The sequence below is a fragment of the Hirundo rustica genome, chromosome 1, assembly GCF_015227805.2.
Source record: "Hirundo rustica isolate bHirRus1 chromosome 1, bHirRus1.pri.v3, whole genome shotgun sequence".
NCBI lineage: Eukaryota > Metazoa > Chordata > Aves > Passeriformes > Hirundinidae > Hirundo > Hirundo rustica.
Window position 1 is genome coordinate 1,893,853 of NC_053450.1, and position 18,109 is coordinate 1,911,961.

Below are 18,109 nucleotides of genomic sequence, written 5' to 3' on the forward strand. Positions count from 1 at the left end.
TCTGTTTAGGTCTGAAGAACAAATCTGTACATGATGCTGGTCCTGTTTGCTCATGTTGTACTCTGAAGTCCCACCCCACCAGCCAGTGGAAGCTGCTTTGTGTTGTCTCCTCCTGCACAAGAACTTCAGGGATCCTCCTCTTCCTTAATTCATGGAACAAGGCTCCCACTGGGATCAAGGGGGGATTCTAATGGTGCATATCCTACCACACCTCAGTCTGGGATAACCAACATCCCAATATTTAAACATGCCAAAAGCCATGAACCTCTCTGAGATACCCCTCAAAACTTTGGAATATGGAGATGCCTTTTATTGTCCTTTATTTCCAGGCCATACCTGTGTACAATCTAAGCCATAATCACAATCCTTTGAAGTTTTAAGCAGCTGTCTCATTCCGTCTGATCTCTTCTCTGTGCTGTCACAACTGCCTGTCAGGCTGTCTCCTGCTGAATTGGGGTTCCATGTTCATACAAGATTTTCTGGTCCCCTTTCAAAACACCTCATCTTCTCCCTTTGTCATTTACGTGATATTAAAGCTGGTGGTGGGTTTTTTTTGGGTTTTTTTTTTTTTTTGTGGCTTTCTGGGAGCTTGGATTCTCCTTTTTCTCTCAAGTCCAATTCACTCTGTGTAAGGCAGACCTGGAGGCAAAGTTTCTGTTGCTTTCTGAATTTTTTGTCCTTTTTATCCAGGACATGTTGGTTAATGGTGGCATTCTTCTGGCTCCATGCTATATGGCGAGCACCAGTGCTGTCCTGCCTGTGGGATTGTCCATGAAAATGCAGCTAGACCTGTGCTGGCATAATTTACCAGTTCAAAGCAGTTTGGGGATCACTGGGTGATCCACAGGGCAGAACTTTGCTGGAGGAGAAAAGTCTCAGTGCAGCAGAGATTCCTGTGCCAGTGGTGAGCATGGAATGTCCAGGAAGGAGAAAACCCCAACCAGTGTCTTGCAGGATGGTTTTTCTCTTGGTATATCTGGTGAGGGTGCAGGGAATGATTTTGGTAATTTCAGTGACAATTTTGGTGAGTTCTTGTATAGGCAGGGGAACAGGGGCTTGACCTGCAGTATCATCCAGCGTGGAACTTTTTTTTTTGTCCATGCAATTTTTTTACTGCTTTTTGGATGGATGGGCTAGAGGACAATGAGTCAGTGGGTACTGTGTGCTTAGAACACGATGCTAAATTTGGATATCTAATTATGAAATTTAATTCTTTCAGTCCCAGGACCCATTTCTGCTGCTCTATTTGGATGTTGTTCTGACTCCCAGGTGGTGTTCCAGCTCTGGTTCTTCTGTGCCAGAGAGGACACAGCCTAAAAGTGTCTCAGTTGCCTAGATGGAGCCTGAGCATGTTGGAATAAAGCTTTCCTCCTCAGGGAAAGCGTGGCAGGCTCATGGTGGCACATTTGATGTGTGTGTGGGACACTGAGCATCTGACCTCTGCTGCTCTTTTGCAGAAATATTTTGTCAGGATTTCTCCCCCTCCCGTATTTGTTGAGCAGTGTGTGGAATTCAGCACATTTGATGGAATGATAAGATTTACCTCTGAAATTGAGCTTTTGTGTATGAACAAGCCTGTGTAGGGATAGTTGGAAGAAAAGCTCGTAATCCCACCAAAGTCTTTCCAAACTACGAGCCTGAGCCTGCTGTCCTCTCTTCACCTCAATTTCTCAGGTGTGACAAGCTTGAAAGCCAGAAACCTCTCTCTGACTGCACACTGGACATGACACAGTAAGTATATTTTTGGAAAATGAAGAACAATTGGTGTGTTACTGAAGGAAAAATACAACTGATACTACTCACTGAAAGAAATCCCACTGCTGCCCCCCCCCCCCTTTTTTTTTTTTTTTTCTTCCCCCTGGAAGCTACAGAATTTACTACACAGTTTATGTGCTGAAAGAAAATGGTGATAAATTAGTCCCTGTAGCCAATCCTGCTTGTACCACAGAAATAGTTGTATTTATGGAAGTGGTCAAACATGCAGTAGTGACCAGAGATGTATGGCAATATTTACCCCAGGCCGCAGCACTGTGTGATTTATCGCAGGACACAGAGCAGGCTGTAATGTGTGTCCTAATTAGTGTAATGTACCTTGTAATAGCTGGAAAATAAATTCTGCGTCAAAGCTTTTGGCCCCAAACCCACAGGATCTAGTGCAGATTCCTTGAGGATAGAAGGGAAAAAAAGAAATCATCTAATGTTGTAAAGGCCTTTGGGTGAAGTCTGAAGTACATCTGTAGGCAATCATGGAATCACAGAATGGTTTGGGTTTTGGAAGGGACTTTAAAGATCATCCAGTTCCCACCCGCTACCATGGGCAGGATCACCTTCCACTGGACCAAGCTGATTCAAGCCCGATCCAGCCTGGCCTTGAGCAGTCCCAGGTTGGATGGGGCTTGGAGCAATATGTAGGTGTCAAGTTTATGGGTAAAATGTGTGTTAACCTTGCATTGCTTTCCTCCTATGACACAGAGCTTTCCTCTGCCCCACAGACTCATCCTTCCTCTGTCAGCCCAAGCAGGACTGGGAAGTGCTTATTGAATAATGAATTAATCAGCCCCACATCTTTTCTTGCACCCTCTTGGTGTGGCTCTTTTCAGCTAAAACTTGGTAGCTTTAGAGAGAGAGGATGACTGGTGATTGTGTTTTGAAGCTCTGTGAGTGTCTTCCAGTTCCTTATCTCTCTTGCAGATGGTATTTAAGTGTGCTGCAAAACATAATTCTCATGTGGGAGTGGATCTCCACATGGACTTGTAGAATTTCTTCTGGTGTATTGCTGAATGATGCAACCAAAATCAGCTCTTTTTTTTTTTTTTTTTTTTTCCCCCCCTTCTTATGGAGCTCCTGGAAGACTGTCAAGCATTGGTGTTACCAATTCATAGAGAAGGAAACTGGCTCCCCAAGGGCTTTTGCTGTGAAGTGCTGTCAAGAAGGACAAATCTGAGACCTTTGAGCTTTGCTTCCCAGCTGAGACACCTTCCAAAGGCTTGGGAAAGTGGTGTTTCTTAGTTGATGTGGGATGAAATTTCCTTCATTACTTGCTATCTCTCCATCTAGTGTAAAGGCTTTTTTTTCTTATTTTTATTTTTATAGAGAGCCTTCATTATTCAGGTCATTATTAGAACAGATTTTTATTTTTGAGGCTGGTGCTGTGGGTTTTTTTTTCCTGTTTTCTTTCTGTTCTCCCCTTATCTGGCTTTTTCTCCGTAGATCATGAGTATTTGATTGGGGGTGGAAGAGTCAAAGCAACACAAATTTATTTGGTCTGTCAAACTTCCTCTTTGTAATATTCTTCTCCGTGTAAAAGATGACACAAAATCAATCTCCTTGTTGGCGTCGTCATTCCTCTTCTGGCAGCTTTTGCTCAGTGATCGTTATTTTTTGTTTGGCTGCATTTTATTCTTTAGTGCGTTTTCAAATGCATCATCAGATAACAATTGTTGAGATCCTCCTTCCTTTTGAAGGTCTGAGTGCTGATGTGAATTCGTGTGGCCTTTTTCTAACCTCCTGTGACCATGTCATGCTGTTTTGTTTCAGAAGGGATACCAGAGGGGAAGAAATTGAGTGCCAGTCAAGAATGAAGAATGAGGATATTATACTGTGGAATGAGATGTGGCTTCCATGATCTTTTTTCAAGCAATACATTTGTGGAAGCTTCCTCTATCTATCTATCTATCTATCTATCTATCTATCTATCTATCTATCTATCTATCTATCTTTTTTTTTTTTTTTTTCTTTCTTTTTTTTTTTTTTTTTTTTTTTTGGTGCTCCAATCCTCTCAACTTTTCTTTCCCATCATGCTGCCCTTCTGACACTTTTTCAGATTCTCCATCATCTTTATGAGTAACTGTGAAAGCAGCTGCCTGGTTTTAAGTGAAGTGAACCAAGATACAGATTTTTAAAACTACCATTCCAGTGGTGAAATTATTTTTCTTCCTGAATACTTTAATTCAGTGCAAGTTCTTTCATGCGTTTTTTTTTGTTTGTTTGTTTGTTTCAATAGTCTTTTTTAGAGCCTTTTTATGTGTAGAATTCTGGATTCAGGACAAAAAAAAGAAAAACATATGGACTTAGTTGAGCTTCTAATCTAAATTGAATGAACTTATAATACTTTTTATAGTCAAAGCTCTGCAGTGCTTTCTTTTTCCTCCTGCCCATATAATAAAGATGATATATGAGTTCCGTGATTTGAGGAACTGGTCGGTAAAGACTGGGGAAAGTTATTTTTGTTGAGAGAGTATTGAGGAGTCAACTGATGGTGAGGAGTGATGAGCATGAGGACACAGAGCCAAAGTGAGCCCCAGGAGTGAGGAGACAGAGGCTGGTGATTTAACCTCCAGTCGATTTACTGGAAGATCAATCTTTGCCCAAAAGTCCACACTGGTGGAGATCTTAAATCCAAATCCAGTGAAGGATGTAAATGTAAATCTGAAGGTGATTCTCTATGAGTTTGTCTTATTTTAAGGGAGAATTTCAGGGAGTTCCTTCCTAGCCCAGGAAGTGGATCTGCACGTGTTTACCCTGTATTCTGCAGGAAATTGCAGATCTCCGGAACACCTCTGGTGCTAACTGTGAAATTGCCCTTCTTGCAGTTCTGCCATTAAGCTGCTCAAAGGATTCATTTCTTGAACAGCTGTTCTCAGATTGGAATTTTTTCTAAGTGGGATTGGAAGCTGGGCAGAAAATTTGGCTGTTGGGTTGATGAGTTAGCAGTCAGAAAATAATGAACAACAACAACAAAAAAGGTGTTTTCTTTAGATGTCTTCTGATGATGTGTGATAGCTTCTCCCTCTTGCTCTTGAGAGTTTTGCAGTCAAATTGTATTTAATGCTGTTTTCAGTTGTGTCCCATTGATCATTTTGGTGAATGCTGGTTGCATTTGAATTTGTGTGTCTAAACAGTTTCTTATGATGGTTTGTTGGGCTTTTGTTTTGTTTTTCCCTAACATGAAAGGGTGACAGCAGTTTCTCTAAAAAGACAAGCTAAAATCCTGTAAGTTACCATTTTTTCAAGGTGTCTCAGCTCCTGAGGAGACAAACTGCTCTCCTAAAGGTGTTACAACTGACTTCTGAAACCTCCAGATTTTCTTAAGATGCCTCCCTTCTCCAGCAGTGATTAATTGCTGCTCCTGTAACCCAGTGGATGGAATGGCCTGATATAAATCCAGACACATGGAGACCTTTGCTCATCTTTAATCATCTAATGTCCAGTGCCACAGTGGAATAAATTATTATTGTTATTATAAAAGCTGCAATTTATCTTGGATCAGGCCCCATGGCTATTTTTTTTATTTTTATTTGCACTTCCTTGAGGATTAGTAGATTTTTGAATGCTTTTTGCTTGGTTTTTTTTTGGTTGTTTTTTTTTTTTTTTTTTTTTGTGTGTGTGTGTGTGTGTGTGTGTGTGTTTTGTTTTTGTTTTTGTTTTCCTAATGTCTACCTATGGAAATTAAATTAAGAGCATTTTAATGTCTACCAATATGAATGAAATTAAGAGTATTTGCAGAGGTACTGTAGACACACAGTTACTGCTCATCACAACCTGATTGTGGTGATTTCTCTTCAAACTGACCCAGAGCAGAATAACTCTGGGTGTGTTTCCTTCTGCTCTTGAATATTTGATTCCCAGGCACACACTCCTCCCTTCCCCATATCACTTCACTTGATGCATTGGCAGGAGCTGGGTAGAACAAACAGGTATTTTGTCCTCATGAGATATTTGGCAGGTTTTTATTGGCTTTCTCAGCGCCGTTCTCCTGATGTGAGCCAAGGATCAGAAGCTGGGTTTATTTTAGGCAACTTATAAGACAAAATATAAGCTGCTTCAGTTCCTTTTCTTCCTCTGTGTAGGCACAGGCTACACTGTGGGAGCTGCTGGAATTATATCTCTTAACAATACAGCCTTTCATCTTTCTCAGACTGCAGTATATATATAATCCGACTGGTTGGTTTATTACATTTTTATTGCTGTCAAATTTTTCCGAAGATTAGACTGGGAGGAAAAATGTCTTCAGAGCGAGATCTATGAAGGTGTGAAATGGCCTCTGAGGAGGAGCACCGGGAGCACCACGGCTTGAGTTATTGCAAGGCAGGCAGTCCAGAGGACGGGAAAATCCCCCCTGGAGGTGTTGATGCCTGGGTGACCTGCCTGGGATGGATTAGCCTGTGGTGGGGGTCACCTTTCCAGGTGCAGGTGCTCTCAGGGTGGGTGGGTCCTGCTGGGAGCAGGATTGGCTCTTCTTGATGAGTCTGTGGGATTTAAAACATCTCCGAGATGCATTCCCAATGAAACAGCCAAAGTACCTCTGCAGTCACTGGACTGCAGACTGTGTTTCTTTTGTACTGATTGCTTCTGAATGGTTAATTCCAGATATTCTCTCATTTGTTTAAAGGCTTTAATTGGCCTCCCCCTTTACTGGGGCCTTTCAGTACCTAAAGGGAACTTGTTAAAAGGTGAGGGCAGGTTTTTTTGTGGGGTACATATTGTTAGGAAAAGGGGTAATGGTTTTAAATTAAAGGAAGGTAGATTCAGACTAGAGATCCAGGAGAAAATTTTTATGCTGAGGCTGTTGAAGCCCTGGCACAGGTTTCCAGAGACGCTGTGGCCTCCCTTATCACTGGAAACTCTCAAGGTGAGATTGGACAGGGCTCTGAGCAAACTGGTCTGTTTGAGGGTGTCCCTGCTCAAAGCAGGGGCTTGAAACTAGGTGACCCTTAAAGGATATTTCCAGCCCAACCTGTTTTATGATTCTGTGATTTCATTTTTACGTTTGAATAGGACTGCTGAAGAATAGAAAGGGTTGAGCAGGTGGTGGTCTTATGGGTGAAATGAAAGGACCAAATGATGATTGGTGCAATAGAACTCTGGAAATCAAGAGCTGATGGTTATTTTATTTTTCACATGTTCAAAGCTTTCTTGATGGACCTGCTATCTTTATCTCATTTTTTCCCCCTTTTTGGTAATCAGTGCAGACACACTCCCATTCTGCTTACCAAAGCTGCCGTCCTGCAAAGATTGACTTTCTTTTTCCATTTGGAGGAAAGAATGTCTTTTCTTAGGCAGTGGGAATGTGGGGAGGAACTGCTGCAGCAAATTTGAAAACTTGTCTCTATAAATGGTAAGGGCAAATTCAGCATTTTGAAAATAAATAATAATTTTAATGTGCTTTTTGGTGGAGGCTTGAGCTTCATTTGTGTGGCTGTACGGATGCAAGCAAGAAACCAAGTTATTTCTAAAGAACTCAACACCCCAGCTTTGCTTTTTACCCTAGCAAAGCTGGATCTATTGTGCAGTGTCCGACACCTCTTTTTCTCTCCACCAGGGAAACTTCTGTTCTTTTTACATTCCTCCATTTTACCACAGAGGGTTTCCTTTGACTCACCCAAGGCCTGATTAATTCCTTATTCCCATATAGATGTGAATCCTGGCTGGATCAACTCATCCTCATATTTTAAGCTAATAATTTGAGCTCCATAGAGGTTATCCTGTGGGGTTCTTCCAGAGAAGAACCTTGACCTGTGAAGAAGTTCCTTTTGCTTTTTGTGATTATTAGAAGACCAGAGACACCATTTACAAGAGTATGTCCTGAATGCTTTTCAGAAACGTGTTTTCAAGAAAAAAAAATAAAATGTTTTCCAGCTCTCTGTATTATGTGATCCATTATCTGTTACCTTCACTGTAGAAAGTGCCTTGCTGCATTTCAGCGATAACCTTATTGCTGTGTGTCTGAGGCAGTGTTTAGGTTTCTGTAGTGCCTTTCATTGTGGCATCTCCAGCAGCTTTGCAAGTGCGCTGGAAAGTAGGTCAGTGTTGTTCTCGTTTATAAAGTAGAGGCTGAGTCTTCAGGTTTCTCTGTAACCAATTTTTTTTTGTTGTTCGCAAGTGGTTCTGGCTGTGGAGAAGTCACTGACTTTTCTTCTTCACTTTCCAGTTCTGAACCTCCCCCTCCTTTCCCAGCACAGCTACAAAACCACTTCTAGGATGTTGAGGGAGATCTGCCATCATTGCTCATCCCAAACTTCCATGTTGAGCTTTTCTTCCCCCCACAGAATTATCTGAGTTGGAAAAGACCTTAAAGCTCACCTCATTCCAACCCCCTGCTGTGGGCAGGGACACCTTCCACTATCCCAGGTTGCTCCATGCCCCATCCAACCTGGCCTTGAATAAATCCAGGGACTGAGCAGCCAGAAGCTCTCTGGGCAGCCTTTCCAGTGCCTCATCACTCTCCTTTTTGTTCTTTCCAAAATCCTTTCATCTGTGTCTCCAGGAATACTCAGAACTGAGCACAGTGGGAAGATGAATGTGAAAATTTATCTCCAATGCAGTAATTCAACTTGACCTTTTCTTGTGTTTTTAGTTTAGCATTTTACAATTATTTTTATTTTACAATACAATTATTATTAGTTTACCATTTTTCAATCATTTTTTAAAGTTCTTAGAGTTTCCCAGGAGGGGCTGATCCAAAAGTGGGAGGCAAAGAACCAGTGCTGCAGGAGGGCTGGCAACAGTCCCTGTTATGCTCTTATTGCCTTTAACAAAGTGTTCCAAAAATGATTTTGGAGGGTTTACCAACAAGCTACCTGCTTCTCCCATGTTCACACCTTGAAATGCTCTTGTCACAGAATCATGGAATCATTTGGGTTGGAAGAGACCTTCAAGAACTTGTCATTCCAACCTCCCTGCTGTGGGCTGGGACACTTCCCACCAGACCAGATCATCCTTTGATTTTTCTGCTGCTAAATTCAGGTGTTCCCCTATGTTCCTATACATGAAATAAACCAGTAATTGCCTTGCCTTGGACATCACAAGTGAAATATTGGAAAATAGCATTCTTGTGGCAGATACCATCCCAGAAGGATCAGTGTTCTTGAATTTCTTTTGGATCCGTGCAACTTCTGTGATCCCTGAATGCTTTTTAATCCCAATGGATGTGTGTAGGGAGGCTTTGCTTTATTGAAAGATGAGGTCTGTGGTGCGATCTGCACTGGCCTCTTGGACGAGCAACTGGAAAACAGCATTTTGGTGTATTTGGCATTCAGTTAAACAGAATACATTGTGTTTTGAGGAGCAGTTTTGAGTGGTCCTTGACTAAGCAGACAGAAATATTTCAAAGCAATTTGTAGCAGATGAGGTCCAGTAGAGTAGATTTGGGTCATTATATCCCATTTAAGCTCCTTTTATGACATTTTGTGGACATGTGATGGCTTTCTATAAGAGCCATCTTCAAGATCATCTACTGCTGTGACTCCACTCTCTTTCTGTCCTTTTTCCACCTCCTAAGTGCTACAAACCACCCAGTTACCCTGGAAAAGGAATGGCAGGAGCATTTCTAAGGGTCCTGTGGTTTTGTAATAACAGAGATTTTGTTAGAAAGTGTTCAGGTGAATTTAGAATATGGATTGTGCAATCAGCCCACCCATCTCACACTGTCTGTGAAGCGTCTGACTCCAAATCAGGCACCCAGAGGGGATTTATACCTTTGGATACCGCCACTCTTCTCTGATTGAACTTGGTATGTGACCTAGAGGGGCTATGTGGAACTCCTTTAGAGCCCCAGATGCCTTTAAAATGTCATGTTTTAGAATGTTTGGCAAAAAACGCTCAGGGTTGTGTGTCCTCAGTAAAAGGCAAAGTCCTCCATAGGGTACAGGCTGGAAAATGCTGAGCAGAAGGAACTGGAAATGAGGGGGAAAGCATTGAGTGCTCTCAGTAAATTTTGTCAGCCCCTGTTGCCTGTAAATAACTCTGTGCCACTGCTTGCTGTAAGGTTGAGAAGCTGGGCTCCAAGTGCCTTCCTGAGAAGCAATCTGCTTTATTTTGCAGCCAAAAGATATCAATGTCTAATCTGGTTTTGGTCCATTTCTGCTGCTTCTAGAAGCGCTGATGATGTGTTGATTCCCACAGCGTGTATTTACTGTGGATTCCAAAGGTGTGACATCTACTGATGCATCGAAATGTCCCTGTTAAGCATTAAAATGTGCTTTGTTTGGGTGTGTGCATTAAAATTTTCCCCTTTCCCCCCAACATCAAAAAAGCTTCAGAGAGTTACAAAGTTTTAAACATCTACAACTCTGTTTGTGAATTAAATGGCAAATAACTGAATCTAGACAAGTTTGCTTTTCCGTGCCACAAAATTGTACTTGCTTTTGGAGTGGGGCCTGCCAGCAGTGTAAATTAAGAATTTTCCAGTTATTCCTAACCTTGTTTTGAAAATCAATGCATGAAAATAAGAAATAGAAGCATCAGACTCTTTTGAGGTGGGTACTACCCACAGTCCTCTCCTTCCATGGTGTGGAGTTGCAGTCTTGGATGGGAAAGTTGTCCAGAGTGGTAGATCTCAGCAACAAGTCTAGAAAGGATATTTAATGAATGTAATATTGTATGTGTGAAGGTCAGCAGTGCTGCACTGAAAAGAATTCAGATCATGCTGCTTCGAAGGGCTGCAAGAGATGTTGCAAACTACAAGTTAGGATTTATTCCTCTGAAAATAATTATCATCCTTGCAGGCAAGAGAAGGTGACTGCAGAGAGCTTTGTCCATGGCAAATGGTGCGGTTTTAAAGACTCTGCACTCATCTCAAATAACATCATTCCATGCCAGAAAGCTACTGCTCACAGGTAGTTCAAAAGTTGATTTTATTTTTGCCTCTTTTTCTAATCAATTAGTAGAATAAAAATGTCACTGCTATATATGGGCTGTAGAAAGGTAATGTTACTTTTTGACAGAATGCTCTTGGAGGAGAACACAGCGAAGGAACACAGCTATGGATACTTGAGCTGCCTGTTGGAAATAGCACAATTCAGCTTTTGATTATTATTTTTCACTAAATTACATCATTTCTCCCCAACATTCAATTCCTCTGTCCTTTGTGCTGCAGATTGTCACTGGATTTAAATAGCATCCACTTTGTGCTTGGGGAAAGGGGGAGGCTGAGAGAGTCCCTTTGAGTTGTTTCTTTTTTAAGAGTAGAGATGTCTATCAGGAGGGAGGCGGGTTTGGTGGCTGACTATAATATATTTTAATTATAATATATATTTTTTTAAATTGCTAATACAAAAGGCTTTTTCCTCCTGTTAAACACGTGGGGTTTTGGCGGCATAGCCTCCTTGGTGTGCCAGAATGCAAATAAACCTCGAGGGCAGGTAGTGAGGCTTTACTGCAAACAGGTGCTGCTCTCATATCCCTGGAATGTTCTCATCCTGCAAAAAATTATGGAATCACAGAACGGTTTGGGTTGGCTGGGTTCTTAAACACCATCCAGCTCCAACGCCGTGCTATGGGCAGGGACACCTTCCACTGGACCAGGCTGTTCAAAGCTGAATCCAGCCTGGCCTTGGACACTTCCAGGGATGGGGCAACCACAGCTTCTCTGGACAATCTGGGTCACCCACCCCCTCTCATAAAGAAATACGCAATTTCTTTCTAATATCCAATCTAAATCTCCCCTCTGTCAGTTTGAAGCCATTCCCCCTTGTCCTATCACTCCATCCTTTGTCCAAAGTCCCTCTCCAGCTCTCTTGGAGGTGCTTTAGGCACTGGAAAGAGCTCTAAGATCTCTCCAGAGCATTCCCCTCTCCAGGCTGAACACACCCAGCTCTCCCAGCCTGGCTCCAGAGCAGGGGGCCTCCAGCCCTTGGAGCATCTCCGTGGACTGAAATTTCACTTGTACTGAAAATGTGATCCTGGGTCTGTGGGTGTTCATGTGCTTATGGGGAGGGTTTTGTTTCCCACTTGGAAATGAGATGGGCTTTGGGAGATGCAGCTCTTGAACCCTCCACCTGCTATTCCACCATCCCATTTGGCCTTGTTCCTTTTTTTTTTTTTTTTTTTTTTTAATATATCTGCAAGTAGATAAATATAAAAATAGGAAATAAATAAAACAGTTTACTGGAACATAGCCAGCTGTTCTCCACAGCAAAAAGGATTAAAGTGCATCTAGCTCTTAGCCCCTCTATGGTCTGGAAAATGATTCCTTTTATTCCAAAGCAGATACCCTAAATAAGGTGCTTGACTCCACCAAAGGTTGCAACCAGTGGAACCAAGCAAAGAAAACATAATTTAAACTACCTGATACTATTCACCTTCTGCTCCTGTCATCGTAGCCCGATGTATTTATATTTTTTGTCCTGGGTGGTGAACGTGAGGGTTATTCATTGAAATAGTTCCTTGATAGAAGGAGAAAAACATCTACAAATGGAATGTGCTAATGCTGTCTCCATGTGGGATGTTTTTTAGTTATCCCACCCCCAGCAACACACACACACATGCAGAGCCCCAGTGAACTACCAAAACAAATGGTTTTCAGCCTAAAAGTCAAAGCAGCCTTTATTAACTCTTTAGGGAATAAGGAATTTGATGTTCTGGTTTGGGGTGTTCCTGTTGCATCGGTATCCTTGTTACCACAGAGATAAAATCCAAGTGGGATTCAGCTTGAGGAAGAAAAATAGAAAAAGACTTTTCAGTTTGCGGTTGTTAGGTGGTGTAACTGGTGCCTTGGTGGGAAAGTGATTCACAACTCCAGGGCATCGATTGCAAGTCAAAATATTTCTGAGGCCGGGGAGTGTCCCATTCTTTTTGATGCCAGTCAGTAAATGTGGCTCTTGAAATACTTCACAGATCCTCCTGCATCAAAGTAGATCTTCCCCCGCTGGGTCCCTGCTGATGAAGAAATATCTCCTTAGGTGGTTTTGGGTATGTTTTTTTGCCTCACTCATTTGCCCTCCAGGCTGCAGCTGATCTGGAATGTGCAAACTGCTCTTCAGCTGTGAGAAGGTCTGGTGTTTACAAACCAGGCCCTTGTCCTTAACCAGCTGGAGAAGGTTCACCATCATCCCCGTGCATGGGAACCCCCTTCAGCTCCCAGCCATGACCTCTCCATAACACTACTGGCCCAAAAAGACAAGAAATAGGGTTGAGGCCACATGTGTGTCCTCTGACTGCCATGACTTTCCAGCTGGGTGGTGCTTGTGGACATCAGCTTTTCTCTCAGGGAGCTTCCAGCTTGGTTTCTGCTGCCTGTGGGCAGTTTTGTGACCATCAGCTGTGGTGGTGTCACTGCTGTTCTCACCTGCCGGAGATGTTGAATGGCCCTTGGGGTAAATCATGTCCAGGGAGATAAATGTCTTGAGGTGGAATCATAGAATCATGGAATCATTATGGTTGAAAAATACCTTTAAGATTGTCAAAGTCCAACCTCTGAACGACCCCCACCACACCCACTAAACCATATGGTAAAGTGGCACATCTGCTCATTTTTTGAATGCTTCCAGGGATGATGACTCCGCTGCTTCTCTGTTCCAGTGCTTTACTTCTCTTTCAGTGAGGAAATTTTCCTTATATCCAACCTGAACCTCCTCTGGCACAACTTAAGGCCAGTACTCCTTGTCCTGTCACAGGAAGCCTGAGAAAAGAGGCTGAACCCCACTTCACCACAGCCTCCTTTCGGGTAGTTGTAGAGTGCAATAAAGTCTCCGCTGAGCCTTCTTTCCAATTTAAACACCAGCAAGATGATGGTGATTGCTGGAGGACAACATTGTGAACTCGTAGGACTTTATTGTTCAAATCAAAATAGGGAGAAGGGGTGTATATGATCAGCTGGATGTACTTTATTAATTTATGGTTTGTTTGTTGCTTTCCAGAGTGTGAATTGGCAGGATTTTTCTTTAAGTCATTTTTTAACTTGGTTATCCTCAATTGCTTCCTCTAAAAATTTCTCTGAGCTCATATCATGATCCCTTATTTGTGAGCGCTTCACTGCTGGTAGCAAATATCTGAAAATGGAAGCATTTTGCCTGGAAATGCAAGTGGTGCTGCACAGTGCTGTTGCCTGGCTGGACAGACAGGAATTGCAGTTCTCGATTGCTCTTGACCTTGTGGCAGGATGTGCCTCGCTGTTTACTGAACCTGGGTTCTGCTGTGAATGATCCTGCTCCTAAGTGAATTTGGGAGAGTGCTGCAGAAAGCAGGGTGGCAGGAAGGTTTCCTGAGCAAAGCAGGAGCCCGTGGGGATATTTTCTCAGAAATTTTGTCCTTGCTTTGCTTTTGTCGTTGGCTTGTTTCGTGTGTGTTTTTATTTTACTCTGAGCTCATTGAAGGCTTTGCTGGAAGAGCCCCTTCAGCCATAACCTTTAAAACTGCCATGTGAAGTACAGTGGCAGTCAGAAAAGCCACTCTCTGGTAGTGACATGGTGGCACGCACTCGAGGATTTCATCCCTCTCCCTTCTTTTTCTGTGCAATGAAAATCTGAATTTGATTTGTAATTTCCCCACTCCTTTCTACAGCACCAGTGCTTCCCATCCACCCTGAGATCTTCCCGGTTCTTCCCAGGAAGTTCCAGGCAAAGCATCTGGAACTTCCCATCTCCTTTGTGGCATTCACTTTTTTGCTGTTCTTTTTTTCCAAAGGAAAAGTTAATTTCTCTGACTCAGTGGGAGGGCAAGTGCATTTGGTAAATGCATTTTGCACAGCCTGACTTTTGGTCACCAACGAGCCCTAAATCCTGCAAAATTCACCTTGGCAGAACAGACCCACCACCACCTTGATGTGCTCATCAGTTCTTCTCTGGTTAAAGCTTATCTCTGCTTCACCTGCATCACTCTTGGCCAGGGGGAGCAGGACATCTTTGCATTGTCCAGTCAGCGTGAACTGTGATGCTCAGGACAGGCAGCTCCTGCTCCTGGTGCTGGAGGTGTTGGAGGCTGGAGCTGAGCTGGTGAAGCCCTCGGGCGAGGCCGGAATTATCCACAACAGGATCTCTCTGTCCTTGTCCCCTGCAGCTCTGTAATAGATTGGTTTAGGTGTTATAATTGCATCACACCTCCCTCCCCCTTCCATTTCCCTCTCTGCTCCTTTCACCCTTCTTCAGTGTTTAATTTATGCAAGTTCTGCTGCAAAGGAAACTCAGAATTTAAAAAAAAAAAAAAAAAAAAAAAAAAAGGAGCGATAAAAACAGGAAGGGAATTCCATTGCTCTTTGCATCATATTTTTTGCATCCCACCCATATTTTGAGAAATTCTGTAAAATTGTAAAATCATGCTATTGACTGTGCAGTTTTTAGCTGCAAAGCAGAGCTCTCTAAGTGCCCTGAATGGGGTAGGAAGAGAGGTGGGATCTTCCCTTCCTCTGTGGGAGCACCCCAGGTGACCAAGGATGAGGGGGAGCGGGGAGCAGAGGATCTGATTAACCTGGTGCTCAAACCACTAAACCAAACATGTTCAGTATTGAAGTTACTAATTATGTGTTTATATTTGCAGACATTTTATTTGTTATATATTATATATAGGGTGTCATAGACTGGTTTGGGTTGGAAGGGACCTTAAAGACCATCTAATTCCAGCCCCCTTCCTTGGGCAGATGTGCCACACACTAAACCAGGCTGCTCAGAGCCTCATTCAACCTGTCCTTCAACCCTTAAAGGGATGAGGCATCCACAACCTCTCTGGGCAGTAACATGGCTTGCTTTGTTTCTTCTGTCTCATCAGCAAGTTTTTAATTAATATGGAAGAGGTCCTAAATAAGGCTTTTATCTTTTTTTTTTTTTTTTTTTTTTTTTTTTTTTTTCCCCACTCCCCATTTGTCAAACTAAAACTGGTGAAAGCTTCAGGCCATGAAGAACACCCGGAAGATTGGGATAGCAGCTGGGCCAGGGATGGGAGTTGCCTCTTTAATTACTTCTTTTCCATCTTCAACCTTTTGCATGCTGGTCCAGCACTTTTGAGAAAATTCTGCTGCAGTGTGTTTATTATTTAACTCATAATAACCTTTATTATTCTCTATCATTTTATATTTATGTGCTATATTTTATCTGGCAGCATCCTGTAACTCACGTATCACATACAGAAACGGTGATTCTGTCACGGAAAGAAACAACACACCAAAAATTGGATTTTCTTTTTAATTGAGGTGTCTAACCTTAATTACAGCAGGCTGTTGGTCCGGCAAAGTTTTTGCTTGAGGAAAAAATCCATCGACAGCATTTTCACCTCATTGAAAGACATAAAAATGAAACCTTGGATATTTTGTTCTTGTTTGCTAATGCAGAGAACTAACAACTCGGAGTATGAATAATGTAAAAGGCATGCAGTAGTTTGTGGGAGAAGTGAGTCAGTTCTGCTTGCTGAAGCAGGCTGGAAGTTCACCCAGAAAGAAGCACCTCTTGCTATGAATGAATGAAGGAAAATGTGTTCGGATGTTATTTTTAATAACTGTCATGGCATTTTTGAGCTCCTGGATGGCCATGTGGTAATCCAAGGCACGTGCAGAGGAAGAGAGACTTTGAAATGGAGCTGTTCAGTAGTAAAAAGTAGTAGCAGAGGTGGTCTGAAGTTCTGGAGAGGTTCTTGTGGAAGTGAAATAGGGAGATTTTGCTTTCTTTGATTATTTACCCACTGCTGCATCTTCCCACCAAATACAGTGGGTTGTTTGTTTGTTTGGCTTTTTTTCCCTGTGTAACTAGGGCGTGATACATAGAAAGGCTGACAGTTTTATACATCATTAATTTATTGAATATGGCTAAAACTTGTGATTTTTTCAGGGACAGAGAGGAAAGAGGGATGGTGCAGTGACAGCTTGGGGAGACTGGAAGGTTTTCCTTTTCCTTTTCCTTTTCCTTTTCCTTTTCCTTTTCCTTTTCCTTTTCCTTTTCCTTTTCCTTTTCCTTTTCCTTTTCCTTTTCCTTTTCCTTTTCTTTTTTATTTTTTCTTTTTTCTTTTCCCCTCCCATCTGGTCTGGAGTGCTTGATCCAAGTGAGATTTAAAGAATTCACTTTAGCTGAACATTTAATTTCCACAGTTGAGTCTTGGAGTTTTTTTGTGTGTTAAATGGTGGTAAAACTGCTAATTTGTATGCATGTGCTTAATTATTTGAAATTCTGCAATTAAGTTGGTTTTGAATGAAATGTTGTTCCACACAGGGAAGTGTTTGGTGGCATCTCTGTGGTCAGAGTTATCATTAAATGCCCTTTTCCTTCCTCTGCTCTGTAACCTGGTTGGTGGCTCTGGGGTGGAGACAGGCAATGTCTGTAGGGCCAAGTGGGAGAGTCAATAAATATCATCTGGGGGATTTAATCCTGCTTTTATTTTCTCTTTCCCTTGTTCTTTCTTCCTTCTTTCCCTCCATGGGAAGCCAGATGTGGATGGAGAAGGTTGTGCACTTTCAGACTGTTGGTTTAAGTGATGTAGGATGGAGCCATGTGTTGCACATCCCTCGAGCAATGGGACAAGAGGACACAGCCTCAGGTTCTGCCAGCAAACACTTCTATTGGATATTAAGAAAAAAAATTCTTCATAAAAGGGATTGGAAGAGGCTGCCCAGGGAAATGGTGGAGCCACCATCTCTGGAGGAATTTGACAGACACATAGATGTGGCACACGGGGATGTGGTTCTGTGGTGGCCCTGGCAGTGCTGTGTTAATGGTTGGCCTGATGATCCTAAAGGTCTTTTCCTAAATGATTCCACGATCTATCTGTCATGCTGTGGCAGTGGATAGAGGCCCAGTGTGGGGAAGAGGAGGAGTTGGGGAATCCTGTTTTGAGAAGGAATATGGGAGGACTGGTGTTAATGGATGAAATCTTGATGGGGGTGATAAAACCACTGCACTCATTTCCTTAGCACAGCTGATAAAAGGTGAGTGGAAGGTACCAGGAGCCAGAGAAGTCAGAATTCGTAGTGGAATCTGAGCTGAAAATGGCAAGGTTTTGGTTGCTATGGATTGGGTTTTTCAACCTTCCTCTAATTCTCTTTTCCATCTGTAGATTGCTGAGGTCAGGGAAATCAAAACAGGTTCTGAAGATTTTTTTGTGGTCTGCAAGAAAAAAACCAAACAAGCCAAAACACCAAAAAAACCTTTTCCCCAACCAATTAGCAAAAAAAACAACCCAGCCCAAGAAATAATCTTCTTGTAGCCAATAATATTTTTCAGTGGTTTCTGCAGACTGTAGGCTACCACATTTAATAGGGAAAACGTGTTACAACCCACACGTGTAATCATGTGCTTCCTCATGCTAGAGACATAATCATGCATAAAATTACACAGAAATATGGATCAGAAAAAAAGAGAAGGTGATGGTGGCATCCTGGAACAGGGGGACAATAAATTGCCAGGAGAGAAAA

The 18,109-nt window shown here is 42.4% G+C and overlaps 1 long non-coding RNA gene across 1 annotated transcript in view; it reads left to right on the forward strand.

The window, feature by feature from the left end:
- The window catches only part of LOC120761352 (uncharacterized), a 117,194-nt gene that overhangs the window by 57,490 nt on the left and 41,595 nt on the right, over window positions 1-18,109 (forward strand). The window lies entirely within an intron of this gene.